At 50.2% G+C, this 27,516-nt stretch overlaps 1 long non-coding RNA gene across 13 annotated transcripts; it reads left to right on the forward strand.

Annotated features, from left to right (window-relative positions):
- LOC128849374 (uncharacterized) lies at positions 1-27,516 on the forward strand. 13 transcript variants are annotated; one of them, XR_008447361.1, is made up of 5 exons: positions 11-33; positions 11,907-11,993; positions 17,410-17,502; positions 17,854-18,169; positions 27,146-27,516. It is a non-coding gene; the product is annotated as an uncharacterized LOC128849374 (long non-coding RNA). The 13 variants fall into 13 exon arrangements; XR_008447356.1 differs by having other exon boundaries at positions 11,907-11,955; XR_008447352.1 differs by lacking the exon at positions 11-33 and adding an exon at positions 2,010-2,094 and having other exon boundaries at positions 11,907-11,955.

Genomic DNA, 27,516 nt, shown 5'->3' on the forward strand with positions numbered 1-27,516 from the left:
GCAGAGGCTGCGGGCAGCGGCTGCGGGAGAGAGGTAGGAGCCGTGCCGAGCCCCCAGCCCCGCTCCGGGGGGAGATGCTCGGGGAGGGAGGGGGGTCCGCGGGGAGAAGGGTCTCCCCGAGCCTCCCCGCAGCGCAGGAGGAGGGAGGGATGCAGGTGGAAAGGGGGATGGAGCCGGAGGAAGGAGGGAGGCAGGTGGATAAGGGATAGAGCATGGAGGAAGGAGGGATGCAGGTGAAGGAGGGATGGAGCTGGAGGAGGAATGGTGCCCGAGGAAAGAGGGATGAAGCTGGAGGAAGGAGGGATGCAGGTAGAAAGGGATGGAGCCAGAGGAAGGAGGGATGCAGGTGGAAAGGGGATGGAGCGTGGAGGCAGGAGGGTTGGAGCTGGAGGAAGGAGGGATGCAGGTGGAAAGGGATGGAGCCGGAGGAAGGAGGGATGCAGGTGGAAAAGGAATGGAGCCTGAGGAAGGAGAGATGCAAGTGGAAAAGGGTTGTAGCCGGAGGAAGGAGGGATGCAGGTGGAAAGGGGATGGAGCCAGAGGAAGGAGGGATGCAGGTGAAAGAGGGATGGAGTGTGGAAGAAGGATAGATGGAGCTGTGCAGGTCCTTGGAAGGAGGGGAGGGAAATAGGAAGGAGAGGGATGCGTGGCTTCCCGGAGGAAGGAGAGGAATGTGGGTTCCTCCCCTGAAGAATGGAGGGATGCGGGTTCCCCTAAATGGGAGGAAAGGGGGAGGGATGCGGGTTCCTCCCTGGAGGAAGGAAGGGTGGAGGGATGCTGGTCACCCCGGGGAAGGAGAGGGTTTCAGGTTCCCTCTGGTGAGGGGGAAGGAAGGATAGAGCATTGCAGGGCTCCAAAAGGAAAGACGGAGGGATGTGGGTTCCCCGGGAAAGAAGAAAGGATGGAGGGATGCGGGGAAAGCAAAGCGAGGGATGCGAGTCCCTTCCTGAAGAAAAGGAGGGGTGCGGGGAAAGGAAGGCGAAGGGTGTTGATCCCCACGGGTGGGAAGCTCCAGTTCCACCCCCCAAAGAAGAAAAGGAGGGATGCGGGTCTCTGCCCGCGATGCGCAGTCCTTGCACGCAGGGCCGGGGTCCTGAGCTGCGAGCAGGAGTCGCTCCCTTCCTTCTTTCTTCCCTTCCCTCCCTTTCATCATTTCCTCTGTGTTTTCTGTGTTTATTCATCGCTTCTGTTCCCCCAGATCTTGGCTGAATCCAAAGCATCACAAGTTCTTTTTTTTATAAATTTATTATTATTATTATTATTATTATTATTATTATTCGAACCGGCAGTTTTTTTTTTTTTCGCAGTCATTTTGTTTCGAGAGCGTTAAATGCATTTCTGAGTGGGGAAATGTCCTTTTGGTCTTTTTCTGCATATTTTAAGTGGCGGGCGCGAATTATATTTGCTTTGATTGTTCCCAGTTTGAATGCATTCATTTGATAGTTATTAAAAATAATGCCTGCTTAATTCTCGGCACCTGCAGAACATCATTTGCTTTGCAAATGAAACCCGTTTCAAAGGCAGAAAATAGCCTGCTCCTGTCTGGTTAGCCTCTAATTCTGCTCCAAATTGTATTTCTGAGGGGCCTGATCCTGCCTGTCCCATTGATGCTCAGGAGAGCTTTGCCCTGGGCTCGCTGGCTTGCAGGAGCAGGGCCGCTTGCTGTAGCTGTGTGCTGCTTTCCTGGACCTCGCTGCTAATATTTGCATCTCTTTTTATTCGTTTTCCTCCCTCGTTCCTTCCTTAAAAGCCCCGAATCCCCCTGGAGAAGAAGAGGTTGGCTTTTTTTATCCCTGCTAATGCTGTAGACTTCAGGGGTTGGTTGTTATCTTTGGTTATCTAGCTGTATGAGTGGTGTCAATTCTTCATAAAGCTAGATAACCGAAAGTAAAAATAACCCCATTACACGCCTGAGGAGGATGTGGAGAAGAAAGGAAATTCATCAAATGGAAGAGGAGTAAAATAAAAAAAAAAAAAAAAAAAAGAAAAGAAACGCAAAATAAAAAAAAAAAGGAAGAGAAAAGAAATGAGAGGCGGAAAAAAAAAACTGGGGAAAAAAAAGACAACTTTTTGAGACTGGAATTAAAACCCGAGGTAGGATATTTTTGGTTTTTTATTTAAAGCACTTATGATTTTTAAGAAATTCTGTGCATGTGAAGAAAACGCCTGTCCTGAGAAAGCCAAGGACGCGGCCGCTCGCTCCTCGGCTGCTAAGAGTAATTCAATTAACAAAGTAAAACTTCCAATCAGCTTATGAATTAGTGAAGTGCAGGACACAGCCTACAGCTCAAGGAGGAACTTTCATTGCGTAACCAGTCCTATAGCATCAGAGAACCCATAAATCAATGCAGATTACCGTGTTGGATTATCTGTTTAATAAAGCAGCAACAGAGCAATGGTTATTAATGGGCATTTTGCAACTACGAGAGCTGGATTCTTTCTCTTTTCTTTCTTCCCCTCCCTTTCCATTCCCTCTCGTCTGAATTTTCCTCCCTGACAGACGTGAACTTGAAATCAGGATTAGAAAGAAGGAGATGGTGATTGGGAAAATGGTTTCTTGCTGTTTTCTTTGTTTTAATTCCTCTATTCCTCTTTCTCTCTTCTTTCAATAACATTTCTTTGAATGGATTCAAGATTCCAAGATTGGGGATTTACAAAAAAGAGATATATACACATCTAATTTGTCTATGAAACGCATGAGACTTTACCGCGGAGCTCGATTTTGTGTCGTTTCCCCTCTCTGACTACAAATTCCTGCTGCTCCTTACCCTTTCACTGGATTATATGTCAACCTCTTCCAAGATTTTGTTTTACCTGCTGTAGCATAGAAGGGAATTTTGGGTTAAAGAGGTGAACTGGGTGCTTCCCGTTCGCTTTTCACGGTCAGACTTGGTTGCCGTAGATGCCACCTGCAAAAATACAGTGACCTATTTGGAAAGATGTCTTGATGTTGCTTAGAAGAACACCAAGAGCTGGTGATGGATTAAGATAATAGCTCCTCTCAGAATGGTGAATCCAAGGGGAAAAAAGGATTTCACAATAATAAAGCACAAATAGGAGTGACAGCACCCGAACTAATTCAGAAAGGAGCAATTAGAACACTGTAACTTTACGCAAACCCTCTTGTGAGAGACGTAGTCAAAGAGTTTGACTTTGGACCCATGCTGGACCCACTCGTTTGGCTCTTGTGCTCATTGGGATCTTTAGAAAATCAAAAAGGGCAGAAGAAACCATCCGCGGGACCTTGTCCGGGGCAAGGTTGTAGTTCTGGGTGTAATCTGACAGATTTATCCTGCTCCTATGATTACTTTAAATTAATAAACAAGATCCTTCCAACTCCCCCTCACCCATGGCCCCATAATTCAGAGTAATTTAGTGCATGTGTTAACTCCCTGTAACGATCTTCTTAGGGAAGGCTTAGGGAAACCCTCCCTTCTGCCTTCCCGTCGAGGTTCATCTGAGTGCTGCTATTGTTCCTGGCTCTGCTCCTGCAGCCAGCGGTGGCAGGGGTGTACCGAGGGTTTTAAAAGGTCTTATTTCACTCCCTGTTCTCCATTGCCTTGCTGCTGCTCCTTCTTTGAGCGAGTGCAAAGTGCCTCTCTCTTGGCCTGGTGCTTGTCCCCAACCTGATGTGGACATCGCAGTGGACAGGGCAACAGAGAACCAGCCCCAGGAAGCATCCAGGTCTTGGTTCACGGGAGGAGCAAGAGCGTGGTCCATGGATGGGGGAAGATTGTCCTCCACGGAAGGGGAGCAGAGCAACTTCCACGGATGCTCACACCCCAAGCATCTTAAGGGATGAAGTTGGACACCCTTGGCTGTGGTGACAGCATAATGTCACCACACTAAGCTCTCCTCCTTCATCTCTCCTAGGCAGATGGAGCTGGGAGGACCACAGTTACCCATCAAGCTGGCGTCAGCCAGGCTCATGGGCTGGGAAATGTCTGTGGGTGGACACTGACATTGAGCGGTGGCCACTAAGTCCTCGAGCGAAGTTATGTGGCTTGCCTGGGGACCAGCATGCAGGGGAGAAGGGACTTTTATCCCTGGATGAGCACTGGTGAGCTGCCATGTGCCATCGCCATTGGCCAGTGTCTTAGTTCATGGAGGGGAAAAGCACCTTTTGTCCAATCAGGGGCTGCAAGCCATGGTATGCGATCACCTTGTGGTGTTCCAAGGTGACCAATCCTGGTCTGAGCGGGGCCACGGTGGCACCGCCATAGGCTGGGTTTGATGGTGTCACTTGCTTGAGTTTAACAAAGGCACAAACAGGAATGTAGGGTCGTGAACTGGGATGAGGGCGAAACTTAGTGGGGAATTTACCAACCCAGAGCGTAGGGAGCCGACGTCTGGCAGGTTGGACGCAGGGACAGGAGGTGTCCATGCTTGTCATGATGGAGGGGATAGGATTAAAGCCCACCGTGCCTGACTCGCCTCTCTGGAGCTCATGAACCTCATTCCCCACTGCAAAATCGCCCTTTAAAATAGTCGTGAATTGCTCTCTCCTGCCTGGGGACATGGTGACACCGCAGGGCTAAAGCATCTCCAGGTCTTCTCCATCGTTTGCGTGCCCGGTCAGGCGAATGGGAATCAGTTCCACACACACTGGGTGTGTTCCAGGATATTCGGGGTGCAGCAAGCTTCGCCACAGCTCCCAGGGCTCTGAAGGTGCTGCTGGACCCGTTCGCTCTCCATTTGGGTGGAGATGTCTTCCAATTCTACTCTCCCTTGAGCCCAGCTCCAGCAGCAGAGCTGCTCGCCTTTCTCAAAGACCTTTGAGCCCGTGAACTGCAATAATCTTGCAAAACGGCTGATTTATTTTTTTTTTCACCCTTTTTCTCTCCAATCTGTACCCCAGCAATAAGCAAACCTGGCGCGCTGGCGCGACCTTGATCCAAATTGCAGTTTACATGTGGCCTCTTCAGCTTTCTTGGCCACTCTGATTTGACTGGGGAACACTCAGCACTGTCTACTCCGCTCTCCCTTCTGGCTTCATAACCGCTGGTGACGTTAACAGCAGCTCCGCTCGCGTGTTCTGTATCGAGGGATCAGGTCTCATAGTCTTTTCCATGCTTAGAACCAGCGTTTAGAGCCAAAAAAAGAGGAGAAAACTCAATCCTATTTTTTTTTTTTGTGAACATTGAGAGCCGGCCTTTACAAATATAATTATTGGAAATGATTAATTTTATTCAATATTTCACTTTTATCTAGGAAAGAGCTTGGACTGAGTCGCCTTTAGCTCCTGCCTTTAATGCTTCCACCAGGAATGCAGGCGATCCATTTGTTTTTGAGTCCAAAGCCCCTTCGCTCCGCTCTCCTCATCCGAACACTGCACTGTGGATGGCACAGAACACGCAGAAATCCTCGTGTTGGCCAGTGCTACCGGTGGATATTCCCTTTTTATTTGCAAAAGATAAAATATTTATATTTTTATAAGCAATATTAGCAAACATCAGGGCCAAAGGGTGACCAATAGCTTAAAAACCGAAAAATCCTGAGGATTTTTTGGTGGTTTTTAATGTTTTTTTTCTGACTGAAGGAATTTTCTGCTGGCCTGTTACAATTTGAACCTGAGAACAAAAGGAGGCCCTGATGGCTCGAGCCCTTCGTGGTCTCCACAGAGCATGAATCGCCCTTTGCCTCCTCCTGCCGCGATCCTTGTGTGCTCCCGCAAGTTGTGGGTCGGGAAGGTGTGGAATGGCACCTCAGGGCATGCGCAAAGATTGATAGGAGATATATTTATCTATTTTATATATATATGTATTTTTCCTCCTTCCTCCAAGTGATTTCAGCCAGGTTTGCATGGAGACGGGGTGGGTTTTCAAGGTGCTGTCAAGGCAGGCGGCAGTGGATCGTGCCCAACATTTCTTCTGGTTTTGGGGTGTCGGGTCCCCAGCATCTCTGCTGCTTTTGGGGTATCAGATCCCCCAGCATCGTTCCCAGCATCTCTGCTGCTTTGAGGCTATCAGGTCCCCCATCTTCTCTGCTGCTTTCGGGGTGTCAAGTCCCCAAGCATCTATGCTGCTTCTGGGGTGTTGGGTCTCCTGGCATCACTTTTAGCATCTCTGCTGCTTTTGGGGTGTCAAGTCCTCCATCATAGTTCCCAGCTTCTCTGCTGCTTTGGGGGTGTTGAGTCCCCTGGCATTGCTTTTAGCATCTCTGCTGCTTCGAGGGTGTCAAGTCCTCTAGCATGGCTCTGATTACCTCTGTTGCTTTTGGGGTATCGGGTCCCCCAGCATCTCTGCTGCTTTTGGAGTATCAAGTCCACCAGTATCTCTGCTGCTTTTGGGGTGTCAGGTCCCCTGGCATCGCTCCCAGCATCTCTGCTGCTCTTGGGGTGTCGGGTCCCTGCGATCGAGGCCACCTTCTCAGGTGGGTTTTGGAGGTGATTGCTGTGCCAAGAGAGAGCACGAGGCTTCTTTCCATCCAGTACCTCCAGGAGTCAAAAATACTTATTGCAGCCTCCAGGCGCTGAACTGGGGCTGAGAGAGGGGAGCAGGTCTTTGTGCTGAGAACAGAGTCTTTCCTCTTCAAACAATCAGGGCTTCAAAACCCCTGAGCGTTTTCAAGGGAACGATTTTTATGTCGGGATTATGATAAACCGGCTGAGTGGGCGCACTAAGCCGCCATAGGAATCAGATCAGGCCCTGCTTTAATTTCACCAAGTGGCGGGTGTGTGGGAACGGAGGCTTGGGGAGATGCTCAGAATTAACCATCAGAGCCCTGGAGCACAGCACCCCTCATTTTGGGGCCCAGAACCCGCATTTCAGCGTCCAGACTGGAGGAGGGGTGCAGGCAGGTGCCTCTTCGCGCTGATCCGAGCCCCTGTTCCCACTGCAGATCTGCCTGGCGCTGCTTTGCAAGGGGGTTTTGCAACACCGTGTGATAGTTTTGGGGTGCCCGGTGCCCTGTACGGCAGCAGCAAAAGGGAGAGGGGATTTCTTGAATCCTCCACCCCATCCCAGGGTGCAAACGTGATGCTGAGCGTCCGGCAAATGGGACTGGACGGCTCTTCTGCACCCCGCCTGCGGGAAAGTGGGTGGCAGTGCCCCAGGGGAGGACAGCTAGAAGGAAAATGATGAGCTCTGTGGTCTTCAGGCTGCTGGGAGGTGACGGCTCGCCGGCGAGCAGGTCACTCAGATGCAGCCGGAGTGATTAGATGTGAAAGCGGAGCCTCGGCGCTCACCGCCTGCACTGGCAGCTTCGCCGTTCCCCATCACCCGCCACTGCCGTGGGAGGTTTTGCTGGCCCAGGCTCGTGTGACAGCGTTGCCAGCGTGGTGCCGGGGGGGGGTACAACACCCTAAAAATAGTCCTGGGGCTGCACTCCGTCTGGCCTTGCAGAATTTTCAAGGATGGCAATAGGAAAGGACGTGTGCGTGTGAATCCCAACACCTCCCTGCCTTTCCCCCAGTGCTGGAAAATGAAAAGGAAAGGGTGACAGCCGAGGGGGTTGGAGCAGGCAGGATCCGGCCACCAGCAAAGCTGTGGTGACCAGGGTTAATTTTGCAGAAGAAGAAGGTTAGTTTTGCTGGGAAGTCTCGGTTCAGGAGCTCTGTGCCGGCCGCAGGGAAAGAAACCTTGAATCCTGGGGCCAGGATGGGGTGTCCTTATGTATGGAAGCCTTCAAGGCCACTGGAGGGGTCTGAGCTCGGTGCTCCTGGCTGAATCCGTCTCTGGTTATCGCTGGATCACAGTCTCGTGCTGCCGTATAACCCCAGGATTTATCCTTCTACAGCTGAGACCAGACTTGGCCCTGGCATAACTGGGAAGCTAAGCTGTGTAATCCTCACCCAGCAACGACGGCCGTGGCCTGAGCTTCAGCTTTGACAGCCCAGGCTAGGTGTAAAAATCATTTTAATTCCACTTTCAGGGCTTTTAGGATTGCTGGAGCGGGGACAAAGGGGATAGTGCCAGGATGTTGGTGCAGGAGGACGGAGCATCCGCTGTTTCGGGCATCTCCTTTGGTCTCAAGCAGTGAATTTTTAAAGGCGGGTGGAGGGCACGAGATGCTGAGGCAGGGAGAAAATCGAGGCTCTCACGAAGGGGGGTGGAAAAGCTGATTAGTAAGAGTTGAGAATGAAAAAGACTGGGTATTCCTTGGTGTGGTGGGATGGACCAACCCTGAGCCTTGCGCGTGGCTCCGGGAGGGCTGTCGGCTCATCCTGTCGCCTTGCGTTGCTTGGGTCGGTGGAGGTAAACCAGGTTTCATTTGACCTTCAGCAAGTTCTTACTTGCTGGAAGCTCAAAACTTGTCCCTTTAGGAGGAGAAAATATCCAGCAATACCTCCAGGACTGGTGTGTGATCTACAAGGACGGGAAAAGGGATCCCTTGGATCCGCATCGCTCATTCAGAGGCACTGGGTAACCTTTGGGAAGGAAAAAGAGCTCTCCCGAAGGACCCCACTTTGTTTCATCCTCTCCTCCAGCTCCGGCATTTAGTAAATACCTGCTGGTTTATGTAAAAATGAAATATTCAGCTTTCATGGTATTTTTAGGGATATCATTTCAGGGATTCCTGGGCAGGGATTCATGTGGGCCAAATAACCTTTCTCTGGCATCACCCGGCACAGCTGCTTGGGAGGAAAGTGCTTGAAACACTACAATTATCAGATAATGTATTCCGGGAGAGTTTCTCAGCTTTCCATCCCTGAGCTGGAGAGTTTCTATCCCCTCCCTGCTCCTTGTAAAATGTCGCTGAACCTGGATGTTCTTGTTAAGCCATGGGGATCTGCAGGGGCTCGGCGCTAAGCAGAAGGTAAAAAAAACCTCATTTTTGCAACATTTGCTTTGAATTTCCCTCTGTTTCTCTTTTTTTTTTTTTTTTTTTTTTTGGGAGGGGAGAGGAATTACATCTTTGAAAAAGAGCTGGAAACACGTCGGCCTTTGCGGCCGCGTATGGAGTCAACGGAAAAGCTGTGAGGAATCAGGAATATAACTTGGTTTGCTTGTCCAAGGGAATTAGGTGTGTAATTCGCTTGGGAACTTTGATTAATCCTGGTACCCAGCGGACTTTCCTACCTGCTGGGGCTTGGCCGGGAGGGGCAGGGTCTGACCCCGCTGGCTCCAGGGCACTTGGAAGGCTCGGGATGAAGGGGTGAGAATTCACCCAGTGATCACCCACCTTACAATTTTACAGCCAAACCTTATTCTCGGGAGAATTTTCTCCTTTCTCTCTTTATTTTGGCTTTGAACACCAAAACCCACCACCCGCTTTGTGGGGGTTTTGAGGTTTTTTTTGTTTATTTTTAGTGAAAGAAAGTCCTTTCTCATCTCAAACCCACCCATCTCCAGGAGCACCAGCAGGGCTGGGTGGGTTTCTCTTTGCAGCCGAGCTGGGCATCTCCTCAGAGCTCTTTCCTCAAGGAAAATGCTTATTTTTGAAGAAGAAGGGAGCAAGTGGAGCCCTGCCCGTGCTGTCCCACTGCCCGTCTCCACCCGGGGCTTTTGCCAACACCAGGACAAGCCGACAGCGAGGGTGAAGGCAAGCTGCCTCCCTCCTCCGGTGCGAAGGATGGCCAACGGAGCAGGTTGCCATGGAGAACCGGGATTACTCTGCGCGTGTGTGTGTGTGTACCGAGGCCGGCGAAGGGGGGGAAGAAAAAAAAAACCATCGTAATTTCTTTTCCCAAACCTTTGCGATGGAGCGCTATGCCGTCGGCAGCCTTGGGAGCTACAACCTCCCAACCCCATCGCCATCCCCTCCTCCCTTACTCCTTCGAGCCCAGCTTCTGCAGCAGCTCCTCCATCGGGCTCTTATCTCCAATAATCCCCCCGTAAGAGGGCTTTCTGCTTGTTATGACACCCAGTGAAAGCGTGGGAGAAAGATCCTTTCTTCGCCCTTGTCCTCCACAGCCAGCCACTAGCCTGAATGGGAGGCTTTTTTGTGTCTCTGTGTGCCTGACTAATTGAGCTGAAGGACTTGCGTCTGGAAGGGCTTGAAAGGGACTTTTGTTGCCGCTGCGGAGTTTGTGGAAGGCGAATGAGTCCTGCTTTCTTAGGGGACGCGGGTCCTGGGCAAATTTGACTCTCGAGTGCTCACGCCTCTGGGAAAAATCAGAAAAAAAGGGTGGTGGGTTTGGGGTTTGTTTTGTACATGGGTTTTTTTTGTTGTTTTTAGGAGGGCTGTTGGCGCTGGGAAATTAAGAAGCCGGTGCTGGAAAGGTTGGTGAGCTGGCTTGAAAAAAAAGAGCGTAGTGAAATGAGTTAAAAATAACAATATCGGGAGCTTTTGCCTCCAAAAATAGTAGTATTGAGAGCCTTCTTCTCCAAAAATAGCAGTATTGAGCGCATTTTCCTCCTGCTTTTTTAGCGCCTGGTAATCAAAACCCAAATTCCCTTTGTGATCCCACTAGAATTTTTTTTTGTGGTCTAAAGGCACTTCCATGCGCATCCCGAGAAACGACGAGCATTGACTATTATGAGGCGGTTTGAGTCACTGCTGCAAAATTCTTCTCTTTTCCTTTTGCCCTTGATCGGAAGGATGAAAAGTAGGGATTGTCCCTGAGAGGGTTTGAATTTGTGCATGGTGCAAGGTCACCCCTGGGTGATTCCTGGCCCAGGACCGCGTGAGCATGCAGGAGGGGAGCTTTCTGCAACCTACAACAGCCTTAAACCCCAGATCCTTCCTAAAAAATAAACCACCTGGAAGGAAAACCAAGAGATTTGCTGCAGCGGTTTGGAAATTCAAAGGTTTTTCTCTGCTGGGAAGGTGGGTTTGGACCACCTGGCTGGGGCCTTTGGGGACTTTGCTCCTGCTGCTCCATGTCCCATCCCAAAGACTTGATGTTTCCATGTTTTTCTGTCCAGGATATTTTCTTCCTGCTTATTTTTTATGGTCTAACGCTGGATTCACTCCAAAACCAGCAGCACCCTCTCCCAGCCTGGGTTTTCCCCATGGCGCGGCTTAGGAAGAGTCCTGTGCCAAGTCTAGTGCTGAGCATCCCATCTGGAAACCTTGCAAGGAGGGAAAATATATATTTTTGCAGGGGAAAACCAGGGATTTGGGGCAGGAAAAAAAAGCCTGGCACATGGCAAAGTTTGGGCAGAGTCACTTGTGGCTTTTTAAATGGGCTGCTGGTACGGATAGGGAAGAAAGCAGTTGGATGAGGGATGTTCCGAGCTTCTGTTGCTTCATTCACATTCCAAGCTTCTCTTGGGACGTGCAGCCCTTGGGCCTCGTCAAGATGCCGCTTGAAATTATAATCAAAAATAAGCTTCCTTTGTCATTTTTTCCCTTTTCCCCTCTTATTTTTCCTTCTTTCCAGTGATATCGCAGTGCTCTCTGCACAAGGAACCGCTGTCAAAGCTGCCAGGCTCCATCCCACCCCCTGTGTGGATAAACACTCCCAGCATGGGTTGTTTGGCAGGCGGTTTCTAATGCAAAGTGACTTAAAACATTTTGAAAGTTGCATTTTTTTGTGTGTGATTTGGGTGACAGAGGAGCTGCAGAGGTCCATGGAGCCTCTTTTCTCTTTCCCTTGGGCTGCGTAAAATCCAGGGCCAAAGAGATGCTTCAAGAATGGGGAAAAAAACAGAGCAAATACGTTGGGAACAGATGTGAACGTGAAATCTGATGGAGAGGAGAGGTGAAGGCGGAGAAAAAGAGGTGAACGGAGAGAAATCTCGGTGATGGAAAGGGAAAGCGAGGTGATGGAAAGGGAAAGGGTGGTAAAGGAAAGGGAAAGGGAGGTGAAGAAAGGAGAAAGGGTGGTGAAGGAAAGAGAAGGAATGAACAGAATCCCTTTTAATTCAAAAAAAAACTTAAAAATTCCAAAATCAGCTTAAAAAATGGTGCCGAACCCCTTCGCACGTGACTCCGCGAAGGAGGTTTGAAGAAATCAAGCAATTCCTGCCACGATCCTTGCTGGCACGGTGCTAAACCCACAACCTTGGTTTTCTTTCCAGCAGCCTGAGGTCCGTCCCGCCACGGCTCCAGGGATGCCTTTGGCACCAGGTATTGGCTAAGCGACTCCAAACTCGTTACCGGCTTGGGTAAATGACAATTTACATTGCTATTTGTTTCCTCGTAAGAAAGCGTGAGAGCATTTTGCTTCTTCAGCGCTGTGATATGATAACGATGTTGCCTATTAGTCATTAGCAATAAGGAGCTGTCGGCACGAGCTGTGCTGGGCATGGGAGTTGCACACGGATGCACCCACTCCAGCCCTTCTTTCTTCTTTTTTTCCCCCTCTCCCTCCACTTATTTCCTTTAAAAAAATCTAATTCCCAATAATTACACCTCCAAAACCCACCTAAATCCACTTTGGGAATGATATTTGAACTCAGACATTGGGGCTTAGAGTCAAAACCAGGGCTCGCCGATGCCAACCTGCCTGTTGCAAGTGGCCACGAGACAAAGAAACCCAAATTCCTACTGACTGGGAGGAATCATAAATAATTTTATTTATTTATTTATTCCCCTCTCATTTTTTTTTTTTTTTTTAGGGAAGGGGCTAATTCTTATTTATTTATTTTTTTACACTTGAGGTTTGAATATTCCACTCTTTTGCCAGGCTGGCACTTGCTGAGCTCAGATTCATGCAAGAAAAGGGTTTATTTTATTTTAAGTGGCCAGCAGTTTTGGCTTTTTTGCATTTCAGAACCTGTAAACCGATCATTTTGGTGGTGTCTTTAACCCAAGCACTAAAATTTGGGAAATTCTTGCCCTAGCACCAATTATTGCTCCTGCCCCCAACACCTTCCAGCTTAAATAACAAGAGTTTTGGAGCAGATTGGAAAAAAAAATGATCCGATGTGGGTAATTGGAAGGAATATAGAAAATAAGAGAAAAATCAGGGGGGGTTGGCACAGATGGGGTGTAATTCTTAGGCAAATCACAGCAATAATGTTAAAATGTATTATTAATAATATCATTAAATGCATTATTATTAATGTCATTATTATTACTTATCAATAACAACGTCGCTACAGAATATTTAGAATAATGCAATGCATTTTTTCCTCATTTTAATGTCGATAATTCCAGTTATCCCTACGTTTTGCAAGGTTCCTCATCCAGGATTTCTCCATTTCGCTTCCCGGCATCAGGAACTATTGGGGCTAAAATGGGGAATTGGGATTTTTCCAGAGGTTTCGGAGTCCGCAGGGAGATGGTCCTACGAGTCACACTTGGAGCGTCACAAGGGGACAGATGCGACCCCGGTCCCCCCTTCCTTCTTGGAGGACAACAGCCTCATCCACCAACCCCCAAAATGTCATTTGTTCTCAATGCAAAAGCCAAAACCCCCAAATTACAGCATTTCAGTGCCTTTCAGGACATTATTTTTCAGCAGCCCAAGCGACGGTGGCTCCGTGCCCGTCCCGGTGAGCGGGTCGGGTGTAAACAGCCGAACCCTCGTGCTCGCCCCAACCCTTTGCCGACTCCTAGTGAGGAGGGTTCCACCTTTGCCGAGAGCGACAAGCTTTGCCCTTCCTTTTCTTTCCTATCATCTCTCTTTTTTTTATCTAATATTTTTCCTATTTTCTTTTTCCTCTGTTTTGATTTTCCTTTTATTTCCCTTTTCCTATTTTTTGCTTTAGTTTTTCTTTATTCTTTCCTTTTGTATTGTTTTCCTTTTACTTTATTTTTTGTTTTCCTTTCTCTTTGTTTCATTTTCCTTCCTCTTTATGTTTTCTTTTCCTTTCTCTTTATTGTTTGTTTTCCTTCCTCTTTATATTTTCCTTTCTCTTTATTTTCCCCATTCCTTATTTTCCCCCTTTTCCTTATTTTATTTCCCCCTTTTCCTTATTTCCCCGTTTTCCTTATTTTCCCCCTTTTCCTTATTTTCTTCCTTTTATTTTTTCCCCTTTTCCCCCTTTTCCTTTCCTTTTCTTTCCCCCTTTCCTTTTCTTTTCCCCTTTTCTTTTTCTTTTCCCCTTCTCTTCATTTTTTCCTTTTCTTCACTTTCCCCCTTTTCTTTCTTTTTTTCTCCTTTTTCTTTACTTTTTTTATCTCCTTTTTCTTAATTTTTCGCTTTCCTCTTCCTTTTCCCCCCGCTTCTACACCGAACCCTGCTTTGTCTCCTCTCCTCCCAGCCCATTTAATGAAGGGGCAGCCTCTCCCACGCCAGCGGGTCGATTTTTTTGTGGTCGAGGAGGTTTTTTCTGCTGCTTTGTTCCCTCGACGCCCTCCTTGGGGACCACACGGCGCCCGCCGAGGGCTGCGGGTTGGGGTGCCCATCGATGGCCGGCGGAACACAAAGCCTCGAGGAAGACACAGGGCTCTTATTCTCCTCCTTGCGCACGAAGGAGTTAACCCCATTAGAAATTCCGAGCCCTTCTTCCGATAGTTAAACCTGATTTGCATGCATTTGCATAATGAATGTCATTTGCATTCTTGGAGGTTGGCTACTTCTGTGGGAAAAGTCAAAGCGGGATTGCAGGGAGGGCGAAGGGGGGGTCAGTGAAGAAAGAAGGGAAGATTTTTCTCCCCCCACGCGCATCCCTGCCCCTTCGCCATCCTCTCCCGAACGCTCTTTTTCCCCCTCATTTTCCCCCCTTTCCACGCTTTCCCGCCTCTCGCACAAAAGCGAACGGCGCTAGGCCGTGGCGAGGCGAAGCGCATCCTTTTCCTTCTTTTTCCCCCCCTTTCGTTCACCCTCTAATTCCATCTTGGCTCCTTTTCCCAGCGCCCTCGCCGGCGGGGGGACGCAGCCCCTCTCCCTCCCCTCCCCGCGGGTGCATGCGTGTTAAAATCAGTAGCAGAAAAGAGGGAGAAAGAGGGGGAAAAAACAGAAAGGGAAAAGGTGGGAGCCACCATTTTAAGCAGCCGACGTGTAAAATGGCCGATTCGCTTCCCATCGTGGGCCTCGCCATGAGGTCGCCTGCGTTCTCGCAGCATCCCCGGAGTAGGGATGCAGTCAGGGATGCAGGGATGCTCCGGCGCCCCGGGTACCACATCCTCGCCACGGGGCTCTTGGCGTTCATCCCAACTTCTCATCTCAATTTTCCCTCTTCCCACCACCCGTTCTTTCGGCGCGGGGCGTCGTGGCCACGAAAACCCCTCTGTCCACGCGCCAAACCCCAACCCACCCCCCAAAATCCACCTCCTTCGGTTTCATCTTCCAATAACAGCCTCACAGGCGAGAGGAGAGTCTTTTTTTTTATCATTTTTTTTTTTGTTAATTATCGTTTAAAATGACCTCCGCGCCACATGGGGATATTATGGGGTTGGAGGTTTGGCTGTGGAATTTTTTCTCCTGGTCACATTCAATGACATTTAATTCTTTGTGTATTGTAATAATGTTAGGGAAAGGGCCTTTTAATTAATTTTTCCCCTTGTTTTTTTGACTAGAAAAATTCGACAAACTCGTTTTTCTCTCGTTGACACCATTTTGTGGCTGTTTAGAGGGAGAAAAAAGCCAAAATCAAGACTAAACACAAGCAAATTCACCTCTTTCACATCCACGGGAGAGGCGCGAGAGGCTTCACCTGGTCCAGATAATACAAAATTATTGCACAATGATTATTGGAGAGGAGGGGAAAATCACTTTGTACAGCCGGGTGGGGTGCGAACTGGTTAATTTTACTACAATGTGAAATATTTTGAGTATTTTTTTGTGCAAAGATCCCATCGTTTGCGGTTTAAGTGCAAATCTCTTGGTTGCACAAGGCCGGGTTTGTTGTCCTTTTGAATTTCTCCCCATCCCTCTGTTGCCATGAGACCTGGAAACTTAAAAGCTGGGTGAGTTTAACCCTGGTGAGACAGGAATTTTGCAAGCAGATTAAAAATAACCATAAATTTATCCTTCAAGGGAAACAAATAACTCTTTTTTTTCCCCCTGGTGGGTTGAGGCTGGAGCCCCAAATTGGTTGGGGTCGCTCCCGTTGGGAAGAGCTGCTCGGATCAGCTCAATCCTGATCTCTGCTGGGGTCTGGAAGGTGGGAAGGGTGACCATCACCATCGTATCCCTTTTGGTGGCCTCAGCTGCTGTCCCCGGGGAGGGTGATGCCACGAAGCCGACGCAACGCAAGGTCCCTGTGAACTCGCAGGAGATCCAGCCCGAGCTGCCAAGATTTTCAGCGCATTCTCCCCTCCAACTCACTTCTCCAGGAATGGGAAATACTTCCCTAAAGCTTGCAAAAATGCACTAAGGCTCTTAGCTATTTGGCTAAGCTTCAGCTACTTAGTTGATTTCTCACTGCTTTTATTTATAACCTTTGGTCCGTGCTGGAGGATTTATTTTTTCCTTCCTTTTTTATTTATTTTTTTTTTCTCATTCTTGCCTTGGGATGGGGCACAATAAAATGGGCTGAAAGGAGAGGATTGGTCAGGGCACCCCTGCTTTGCTCCTACCAGTGCCACTCACTCATTCTCCATAGCTTAATTTCCACAGAATCACATTTTCTCTCTGATTTCGGTAATGTTATCTATGATTTATGAGACTAATGGGCAGGAGAAAAGGCTTTTTCTCTGGCCCGAGTGTCTTCCTCTGTTAAACAAGCCAAGTAAATCCTGCACTGGGCGTTTGAATCGATGTGCAGCCTGTGAACAGCCATAGATGAAAGCTGAGTTTATACCGATTAAAAATATATAAAGTGAATATTAATATACTATTAAGAAAAAAGATGACTCTGTAAGGATGCTCCAAAGCAATGCGGAGTGGAAGGGGGCAGCACAAGGGTTGTGGCTGCTCGGGTTTGTTATTTTCGGGCAGGGATGCTGCTGGTGCTGGAGCTCTTCTTCTTGGTTCCTACTCCGCCAGCAAAGGGAGAACCCTGCTGAGCCTTGGCGTTAAGGTCACCGGGATGCAGTGCTTCCACCAGTGATGGGTCTCCTCTGGCTGAGCCACAGCAAAGTCCTCGGGGCAGCCCGGCTTTCGCAGTATCTGCATCGATCTGGGTTGCTGGGTGCTGCTGGGGTTGGGTTTGGCTTTCAAGTGCTTTGGCAGAGCGGCCGCTGCCCTGGGCAGGGAGGGAAGCCTGGAGAACACAGCGTCTCAGGAGACAAACAGTAAAGAACAAAAATCCCTGAAAAGAGATTGGGTTTTTTTTTCACTTAGATTTCTAGTTTTCTGGCCTGCCTCGTAATTCTTGAGTCTTTGGGTGGGCAGGACTGCTACATGACCACCACAGGGTGCTGCCCGGCCCCGTGGTCAGCAGGGACAAGGAATGGTGATGTGCAAGAAGAGCTTTCTCTCTTTTAACTGCCCTCTCTGGAGTAGATGCCAGCTCCTCGCTCTCTACAGAGCTGAAGACCCCCAGGGCATCTCTGTAGAGCTTGGGTTTGGAAACCAGCACAGTTGCAAAGATGCTGAGAGTTTTTCAACTGCCTTCTCTCCTCTTTCTTCCCTTTTTCTGCCAGAAACACGGCTCTAATCTCTCTGTTCTCGTGTTTCTCAACCAGAGGAGGACGGGGCTGACATTTCGTGCTATCGCATCGTCTTTTCTTTCTTTCTTTCCCTGGTAGGGAGGAGAGTGGGTTCAACCTCTGTGATGGTCATCATCTGGCTGGTGAATCGCATGTCCCTGGTCCTGGTGAAATTTCTCAGGGAACTTCCCGGTAAATGGATTTATCCTTTTTCTAAAGGTTTTCCACAAGCTCTTGCGCTGGGCAGTGCTGGGATGCACTGAGAGTCCCCACAGCCAATGCTCAGGGACTGGTATGGGGCCACGAGGGCCACGTTATGGGGCAAAAGAGCGACCAAACCTTCCGTGGTCACCAGCATCTTCCTTCTCATCTTCTTGGCCCAAAGTCTCGCACAGCTGTGGTACTCATTCTGTATTTCATTGCTGTTATCACGGGGTTGTTAACTCATAATCCTCAAACCTGGTGGTTCTCACCTACAGGAATTTAGGGCACATTTGGGTGGGAAGAGGGTAATAAAGGTCTTTGTGTTGCTTTTGTTTTTAGCTCAACTCACTATAACGTGAACGCCGGAGGTGGGGCTATATGGAAGAGAAGTCGCTTCCAAAAGCCAGGAGACACTGCCCGTGTGGGAGCTGCCTGCAGGACCCTCAGCAGAAGCCCCTCACCACGGCTGATCCTGTGGGCACCCTCCTCCTCTTCCTCCTCCTGGCCCGGAGCGTGACGTAGATGATGATTTGCACCAGCATCCATCCAAGCTGCTCGGGGCTCCCACCAGCACCGGTTTGGGAATGGATGGGGTGGAGAGGACACCAAGATGGTCCCAACCTGCTGCTTCGCATCACTCCTGGGCAGCTCGCTGGTGAGACCGGGGTGGGGTGTGGGTACCGCTCATCGGGGCGCGGGGCTGCTGGATCCATCAAGGGATGGGGATGGCGGGTATAGAGTCTGCACCGCCGGGCAGCCGGCCTGAGGCAGAGGTGATGGGCAGCAGGAAGAGGGGCTGGGAAGGGACAGTGGGTTTATTAACAAGGCGCAGCTGAAGCGGGGCCTTTGCCAGTGGTCAAGGCTGAATCACAAACTGCCATTGTTTCCGAGTGGGTTCAGCACATTTCCCTTCTCCCCCTCCCTTCGCCTTTCCTCTCCTCTCACCCTCGCACAAAGATGTCATTGTGCAGGCGACTTGGTGATGGCAGCGTTGTTATTTGGGCCAAAAAAAAACCCCTCCACGAAAAGAAAGAAGTGGGGAGGGGGGGGGACCCAACAAGGTGAAGAGGTTTAAATCAGCTTAGCCCAAATGCCAATTAAAAACCAAAGAGGATTAAGCTTGTGATCAGCAGAATAGACAGTCATTGTACCCGGACGAGGGGTTCCCCCCCAAGCCCGACGCAATCGTGCCACAGGTCCTGCTGCCATCGGCACCGTTCTCCTCTCACGATGGGACAGAGCGGTGCAGGAACCGCCTGCCCGGGACCCTCACCATGGCACGGGGCAGCCAAAGTCTTGTTTCTGGTGCAAAACACTTATTCTTGCATTTTTTGAAGTGTATGCGAGGAGTTTTGCCTTGGCTTAGAATCAGAGAATCGCGGAATCATGAAGGTTGGGAAAGACCTCTCAGCTCATCCAGTCCAATCCCGCCTTGCTGACCAAACCGTGTCCTAAACTGCCGCAACCACATGTGTTTTGAGCCCCTCCAGGGATGGGGACTCCACCACTGCCCTGGGAAGCCTCTGCCAGGGCTTCACCATCCTTTTGGTAAAGACTTTTTTTCCTAATATCCAAGATAATTTGTTTGCTTGAGTTCAGCCAGATGAGGAGAGGTCTTGAGCTCTCTGTCAAGGGGAAGATCTTCCCTTAAACAGGCTCACGTAGCCCCGACGTGTAGCTCAGGTGCTGCGGCTGCCTGAGAGCTTGCACCAGCTGTTTTGGGACCACTGGTTGGACCTCTGCTCCCAAAGCAGTCAGCCCATCACCTTTGGTCCCAGGGCAGTGGTGAAAAAATACCAGGAGCATCACACAGGCTGTCCTTCAGCCAGTGGAGATCCAGAGGAGACTTTGTACTTCTCTGCGTTGTGGCCCAGGGATGATATCTGCGTGCTTTCTGTCTCATTTAGCCTGTCTATGCCATCCAGAATCTCACTGCTTGCCTGGTTTGAGGTCTAATATAGCCAGAAACCAGGGTCCTTGTAGCATCCTCAACTGTGGGAGAGGAACCTGGGATGAGTGAGGTGGGTCCGGGCATTGGCTTGGATGTTTGCCCATGCTGGGACTCCAAGCATCTCTCCCAGTACACCAGTAAGCTGGTAAAACCCCGAGAACAGAGGGATGTTCCGTATCGATGTGGCTGCTCTTACGAGGGATTGGAGTCTGTGGTCGTGGTGGTTTTGTTCCTGGTGAAGGCAAATCCCCCGGCAGCTCAAATGACTTCACAGGTATAAAAATGAACTTCAGCTTGGGTAGAAAGTGTAATTACATGCTAACTTTAAGCCTTTTTATTTTGGAAGGAAAAGGTGCCAAGCGTGGGTGGGAGCCAGGCCAATTGAGGAGATGTTTAAGAGACATCACTAACAAATTCTGGTGGAGCTTCAGCACCTCCATGTCTGGGTCCAAGTGGATTCAGCCTGAGCCCTGTTCTCTTTCAGCCTGATGCTTCCTGGTGGTGGTGGGAGTGAAGGGAGCCCCTGCCCATCCATCCTGCCTCTTTTTGGGGTCTCTGTGGGGTTAATCCTTGCTGCTAAGGGGGACCATGTCTTGGCTGAGATGGCCCCAACTCTTAGTGGTTCCTGCTGTCCTACTTTGCATGGGAACCCAGGGATGGTTGTGATGGAGCCCAGTCTGGCCCCAGCCGTCACCAGGCAGCAGCTCGTGGGAGAAGCTGAGCTGAGACTTGCCGTTGTTGGCTCTAGATGCCAAATTCTCCTGGCCTTGAGCCACAGAGAGGGAAAAGGAGCTCTTCTGAAGAACGGAAGAAGGGGAAAGCATCCCATCTTTGATGAGGAGCCGTTTCTTCCCAATCCTGGGCATGGATGGCATTGGCTGAGGGACCAGAGCCATGGTGTGGGGGACGATTGTGGTGCTCAGGCTGTGGATGTTCAGGCAGCGTTTTGGGGCAGAAAGCAGGGAAGCTGTGGAGCAAAGGAGGTGTGGTTCAGGGGACAGGGAAAGGGTGAAGGAGATGTGCTTTGGAGGACAAGGAAAGGATGAAGGAGATGTGCTTTGGAGGACAAGGAAAGGGTGAAGGAGATGTGCTTTGGAGGACAAGGAAAGGGTGAAGGAGATGTGCTTTGGAGGACAAGGAAAGGGTGAAGGAGATGTGTTTTGGGGGACAAAGAAAGGGTGACGGAGGTGCATTTTTGGGGGACAGGGAAAAGGTGAAGGGGATGCATTCTGGGGGGCAGGGAAAGGATGGAAGAGATGTGCTTTGGGGACAGGGAAAGGGTGAAGGAGATGTGTTTTGGAGGAAAGGAAAAAGGTGAGGGAGATGCCGTTGACTGGGAGACACAATGCCACCATCTCTCTCCTTTGGAAACCCCTCATGCTCCTGCTGTCCCCATGCCCAAGGTTGCCCACCAGCATGCAGTGAACGCAGAGGCTGTGGGAGCCGGGAAGAGGGCAGGATCTGTCCCCTTTTGTCACCGCCGTGTAATTTATGATATGAGAGAGGGCCATTGTCTGGACCCATCCTGTATTTTTCCGAGGGCTTTGCCTCTCTTCCCAGACCCCCGCTGTGTTGCTGCTACTGTACCGTTGCTATGGGACGTGCTCCCCGCGCCGCGGCTATGCGGGGCAGTGCCGGGGAGGGCTGCTCGCCTTGGCCGGACCCATCTGGAGCCCTGAACCCCGCTGCCGGCAACCCAGCCGCTCGGCGGCCCCGTTGACGTGCCGAGGGCCTGGGAATGGGGCTTTTGGCCCTTCCAAGTTCACGGCCACCGGAGGCATTCAGCTGCCGGAGGGCGGGGGCAGCGGGATCTGGGGCGTTTGGCTCCATTCTCCCTTCCCTTTCAGCGCCGGCAGTGTCCTCGGTGCATACAGATCCCCCGTCCCTTTCTCCTCCTGACAAGTGCGCACATAAATAAATTACCCCACCGGGCGAGTGTGGAACAATCTGTCCCCTAAATTCTATTCATCGCCAGACAGGACCCATTATTCCCCCGATTAAAGCCGCTGGAGTAGCTTGCAAGGGTTACAGTTACTCTGTCAAACTGTAAATAAGACACTAAAAATAAAGGGCACTGTCGAGAGAAGGGGGAAAGGGAAGCCAGACTAATGCCTGCTGCTAGGGAAACCGAATGAATCCCTAATGACGCCTGTGTACAAACTGCAATTAATGAAGGAAAAGTGACAAACAGACCTCGGCCGGGCTGCAGCGAGGTCCTCGTGTGACAGCGGTGGCAGGGATCTGCTCGCTCCTTCCTCCAGAGAGAGCTGACGGAGAGCGGGACCCCCTTCCTGCGCTACTCCGAGCAGAGCCCTTGTGCTTAACCTACAGCGAGGTTTAGGTCTTGGGGATGTGTGTGTTTCTCAGCCGTGGAAATCGCCTCTCCTAGAAGCGCTTGGTTGGAAAAGACCTTTGAGATCACAGAGTCGAACCTGTCCACTGCTGAACCAGATCTCTGAGCTCTTCATCCACCCGTCTTTAGAACAACTCCAGGGATAGAGACTCAACCAGCTCTTCTTCTTGACCCTCATACTTCTTTGCCATTGCATGGAGTCCATCGTTTGTGGCCTCAGGGCAGCATGCAAAGAAGCAGCACCCAAAACTTTAGTTTGTTGTCCGCATGGAGCTCTGATTAGGACAGGAGGCGTCTTTCTGCCCAGAGCTTGTCCCCCAGGAGTGGGGATGCAGCCTGGGCTCCTTCCAACCCCCAGCAGGTCAGTGCTCTCACAGCTGAGATGGAGAACCAGATCTTAGACCTAAGTCTGCTCCTTGCAGCTGCCTGTGCTGTGCCAGATTGCAGGGAAGAAACTCTCCAGCCCCAAAAAGCCACTCTGGATAAAATCCAATTCCTTTCTTGCTGCTCTCTTACCAGCCAGCAAAGACGGGGATGTTCATCTTGCTGTGGATCCCTCTTTTCCTCCTTTTGATACCTTAGAGCTGAAGAGGTGAGGCAAAGCATTCTCAGCGATGGGTTTGTCTTAGTTCCAGAGGCACCCAGATGCGAGAGCTTGTTTCAGGTCCAGCTCAAACTCTTCCCACCCCCTGCAAGGGGCTAAAAATGCTGGAATGCTCCCGGTGTTGCTCAGGGAAATGTTCTTTTAATTCATGTTATGCAAGTAGGGAAAAGATACAGGGAAGAGCGCTCTGAGTTTTGCCCCTCCAGGTGGATGCTCGCCCTCAAGGGAGAACCCCAGCGTCTCAGTGGGGCCATGCAGGACTGGAGACCCACAAGGGACCTGAGCTCTCATCAGGTCTGCGTGGATGCCACGCTGCACATTCATCCTTCCTCGGCGCTGGAGGTTGCCTTTAGGAGAAGGATCGGCTTAGAGCCCCTAAAGAGGGTTTGGCTCCTGTGAGCTCCGCTCCCTTGGCAGGGATGGCTTTGCCTCAGGATTCAGGTCCTAGGACCTTATCTGCAGAGAGCACCAAGGGTGGGCATCGCCAGGAGATGCTGATCTCAGGGAAGTTGTGGCTGCCCCATCCCTGGAGGTGTTCAAGGCCAGGTTGGACGGGGCTTGGGCAGCCTGATCTACTGAGACCTGTCCCTGCCCATGGCAGGGGGGTTGGAACTGGATGATCTTTAAGGTCCCTTCCAACCCAAACTATTCCATGACCCTATGATCCCTGCCCAGTGGTGCCAACACTGCTGAGCATGGCAACCACCGGCACCGGCAGCGATATCACAAGGGTCCTTGCACAGGTGGAGGGGTTCTTTGGGTTGGTGTTTTCACAAAGCTCAGACATTTCAAAAGGAATTTTTCAAGCCAGTTGAACCATTGTGGAGCATTTCCCAGTCAGGTTAAACCTTGGCTTAGCAGATATCTTCCTTTCCATCCCCTTTTCACCCCCAATTCCTGGCTCTGAAGCCTCATGACCCCACAGCAGCATTCCTGGGATGTTCGGACACTGAGTGGTATGTGTAAAATTTCAAAGAGCAGCGCATAGCTCCACATCTCCCATGCGCTCCCCCAGCTGGACTGAGTTATCTCGGACAAAGTCCAGGACGGAGCAGCAAGATTTATGACTGTTCCTAGTCCTGGAGTTGTCTGTGACCCATAGATCCAGGTAAGTGTGTGTAGGTGGGGATGAAGGAAGCGATGGACTCCTGTCCATCCTCTCCAAAATTCACCAGATGAGTTGGAAAAAGAGAGCAATTTGGAAGCCCTTTCAGTGCTGAAAGGGGCTCCAGAAAAGCTGGGGAGGGGCTCTGGATCAGGGAGTGCAGGGATGGGATGAGGGGAACGGTTTTCAGCTGAAAGAGGGGAGATTGAGGTGAGATCTTGGGGAGAAACGTTCTCCTGTGAGGGTGGGGAGCTGAGGGTGCCCAGAGCAGTGGTGGCTGCCCCATCCCTGGAGGGGTTCCAGGCCAGGTTGGATGGGGCTTGGAGCCCCTGATCCAGTGGGAGGTGTCCCTGCCCACGGTAGGGGTTTGGAACTGCCTCCCAGGATGAAATTAGGGGCTCTAAACCCACTCCTCTTCTAAAGGTACCCAGAGAGCAGGTTCCCTGAAGAGCTGCTCATTTCCATGGCTTGGGAGCCCCAACACAACCTAGGGCTGGGTTTGACCTTCTCAGTTCTGGCTGGTTATGAGACTTTTTAGTCAGAATCTTGGAACGGTTTGGGTTGGAAGGATTCTCAAAGCCCATCCAGTCCCACCCCTGCCATGGGCAGGGACACCTCCCACTGGCTCAGGGGCTCAAAGCCCCATCCAACCTGGCCTGGAACCCCTCCAGGGATGGGGCAGCCACTACCTCCATGAGCAACCTTGGTCAGGGCCCCCCCCTCGCCATCATGAAGAATGTCTTCCTAATGTCCAATCCAATCTTCTCCTTTCCAATTTAAAGCCATTCCCCCTCATCCTATCACTTTAGGCCGTGGAAAAGGTCCCTCTCCAGCTTTCCTGGAGCCCCAATTCTCCAACCTGTCCTCGTACAGGAGGTACTTCAACCCTCAGATCATCTCCATGGCCTCCTCCAGACCTGTTCCAACAGTTCCATATCCTTCTTTTGTTGGTGATTCCACAACAGGGCTCCAGGTGGGATCTCACAAGAGCAGAGTAGAGGGCCAGAATCCCTCTACTTTCCAAGGATTAGGATGAGGCAAATACTTACCCTTGGCTTTAATCCTAAATACCTGACCTGGAAGGTGTTTGCTGCACGAAATGCACACACACTTGCAATAATAGCCAGGTAGCTCGCACGGCTAAATCACTCTGGATTGTTTTTTGCATTGTAACCTCCTTTTAAAGCACGTTTAAGCGCTTCCCTGCAGGCTCAAGCCCTGTTCAGGGGCTTCATTTGAATAAATAAGCACATAGGTATGGGAGGAACATCACCATCACCCCCTGGAAACCCCAGCGATGGCATCAGAACTGGCGAGTGGGAGAACGGGGCTCTACGTTATATATTCCATAAAGTAGAGTAATTAAGTATTACCAGTTTTGATGACTTCAAACAGAGTGACTCCAGGAAATAAGCCCCTTCTTTATAATTAGTGGGATTTCCTCTGCATCAAACGGAGAGATTGATTCTTTAATCTGCTCACATGCTTTTGATTTGGTCTTTCAGCTGCTTGTACCAACTGCTTCCACTCCCTGCTCTTGCCGATAAAACATTGCAAAGGAGATTTTAGGAAGGTATGACCCAAGCTGAGGTCTAGGATTTTCTTTGTGTGTGGCTGTTTTGTGGATTCCTAATTTGCCAGCGATGGTGACTGCGATGATAGCAATAATCAAAAATAACAGACAGATTTTTTTAACATCCACGTACGTTTAGGTTGAATAATTGGAGTTTAGGGGTGATTTTGTGTTATTGTTTCTCTTCTTAGCACGTTCCTTCACTCTGAGGCTCGCTCTTTAAGGGCTGCAAAGATCATTTTGGCTTCCTGTCTGCAATAAACCTGAGCTTACTGCGAAACGTCGTTTATGTAGGTGAGCGCAGAGCTAAAACTGGGGTCTAGCCAGGCTTTCGGCATTCCAAGGGCTCAGCTAAACTAAAGTCTTGATTTCTTAAGGGCTTGAAAACACCCTTTTTCTGGAGTGTTTCAAATATTTGGTCCTGATTTAGGACCAAACCCCGGGACTTTGGAAGCCAAGTGTGAGCCACCAGCTCCTCCCTGGACATGTCCGTGGGGTTGGTGGCACTGGAGCAGGCGTGTGGGAAATGGTCTGGGCTGGTTCTGGACATGGACTGAACCTGCCCTGTGCTGTCCCCACCTCCAAAATAGCTGAATGGAATCATAGAACGGTTTGAGTTGGAAGGGACCTCAAAGCCCATCCAGTCCCACCTCCTGCCATGGGCACGGACACTTCCCACTGGACCAGGGGCTCCAAGCTCCATCCAACCTGGCTTTCAACTCTCCAGGGATGGGAGATGAATCATTCCAGCAAACTGCCTCCAGGCTGTGTTTCTTTCTGGCACGTGAGATTCTTCTGGGACTGCTGAGGAGGGGAAAAAAACGGGGGAAATTTGGGACTGTGTCTTTTTACATCCATTTTTTGGTCCTGATGGAAAAGTGCAGCACAGCCAAGAGTGAGGTGGATGGTGTTGCACCTTGACTGCATCCTCTTTGGTGGAAATTGGAGGAGGATGTCTTTGCAGGGGGGATGGTTTAGAAGCTGTAGAGCAGGAACCAGCATCCCAACCATAATCCTTGTTTTGAGGGGTTTGGCATCGCTATCAGTGATACAAATAGGGTGGAGAGGACAAGCACGGGGTTGTCCTCAGCATAGTTTGGTGGAGAGGGTAAAAGGGGGTTGTCCCGAGCATGGTTTAGTGGAGAGGGCAAGCAGGGAGTTGTCCCCAACGGGGTTTGGTGGTCCCAAGCCTGCGTGGAGGAGCTGTGGGAAGGGGGAAGAGAGCTCACTCGGAGCCAGGATCAGACCCAGAGGTGGAGGGATGCCTGTAGAGCAACTGGTTTCATCTGCCCCTCGCCAACCTCCTCACATCTGCAGCGGTGTCGAACACAGCTCGTATAATTAGAGACCCGGTGACTACGTAACTGTGCAATTATGCAAATAGTGATCAAAATCACTGTTTTCAGCAGAAATGCCTGAAGATCAAGACAGAAGCTTCATGCAACCTTAATTTAATCTGGTCCTGCAGGAGTGAGGAGGTCTGATGGATGATGACCCAACCTGGCGCCTGCCCGTGTTCGGGGCGGGAGGTGGGGGGAGAGGAACTGCAGAGAATGTTAAGCGTGGCCGGCGAGATGGAAAACAGCACCGGGACCGTGTCAGCACGTTGGCAATAAATAGAAGAAGAAAAGAAGAGAAGAGAAGGTTCTGGGGAGACCTTAGAGCAGTTTCCAGTATGGAAAGGGGCTACAAGAAAGCTGGGAAGGGACTTCTTCCAAGGGCATGGAGCCATAGGATGAGAGGGAGGAGGTGGTTTTAAATTGGAAGGGGGAAGACTTAGATTGGACATTAGGAGGAAATTCTTCACAGTGAAGGTGGGGAGGCCCTGGCCCAGGTTGCCCCGAGCAGCCACCACTGGAGGGGTTCCAGGCCAGGTTGGATGGGGTTTGGAGCCCCTGAGCCAGGGGGAGGTGTCCCTGCCCATGGCAGGGGTGGGGCTGGATGGGCTTTGAGGTCCCTTCCAACCCGACCCATTCCATGATTCAATGATTTTAAGAAGGGAAATGCTGATGTTTACAGTGATTTTCTCTTCCTTTTGATTTTAGGTGAAGACGACGAAGCTGCAAGGGGGGGAAAAAAAAGAAGAAAAGGAAAGGAAAAAAAAGTCACCAAACAGAGGAAATCTGTGCTAATTGCTTATGAATGTCTCTGTCGAAGAAATTATCGAATTGATGTTGTCGCACTTTTTTTTGACAGCCTGTCTGTTAGGGTTTTTTTTTTTTTTAAATATTCATGCGCCGAAATCTAATTACCAGGCGAATTTAATGATAATGAAATGAAGGCACTTTAGCAGAAAGCAGAGGGTCTGGGTAATGTTTTCTCAGCCTCTGCCTTGTTGGTATTTCTACAATTATTTTATTTTTTACAACTGTATATTGAAAAAAAGAAAAAAGGATTGCTGAAAATAAAACTTGGA

This window comes from Cuculus canorus, chromosome 28 (genome assembly GCF_017976375.1).
Source record: "Cuculus canorus isolate bCucCan1 chromosome 28, bCucCan1.pri, whole genome shotgun sequence".
In the NCBI taxonomy this organism is placed as follows: Eukaryota; Metazoa; Chordata; class Aves; order Cuculiformes; family Cuculidae; genus Cuculus; species Cuculus canorus.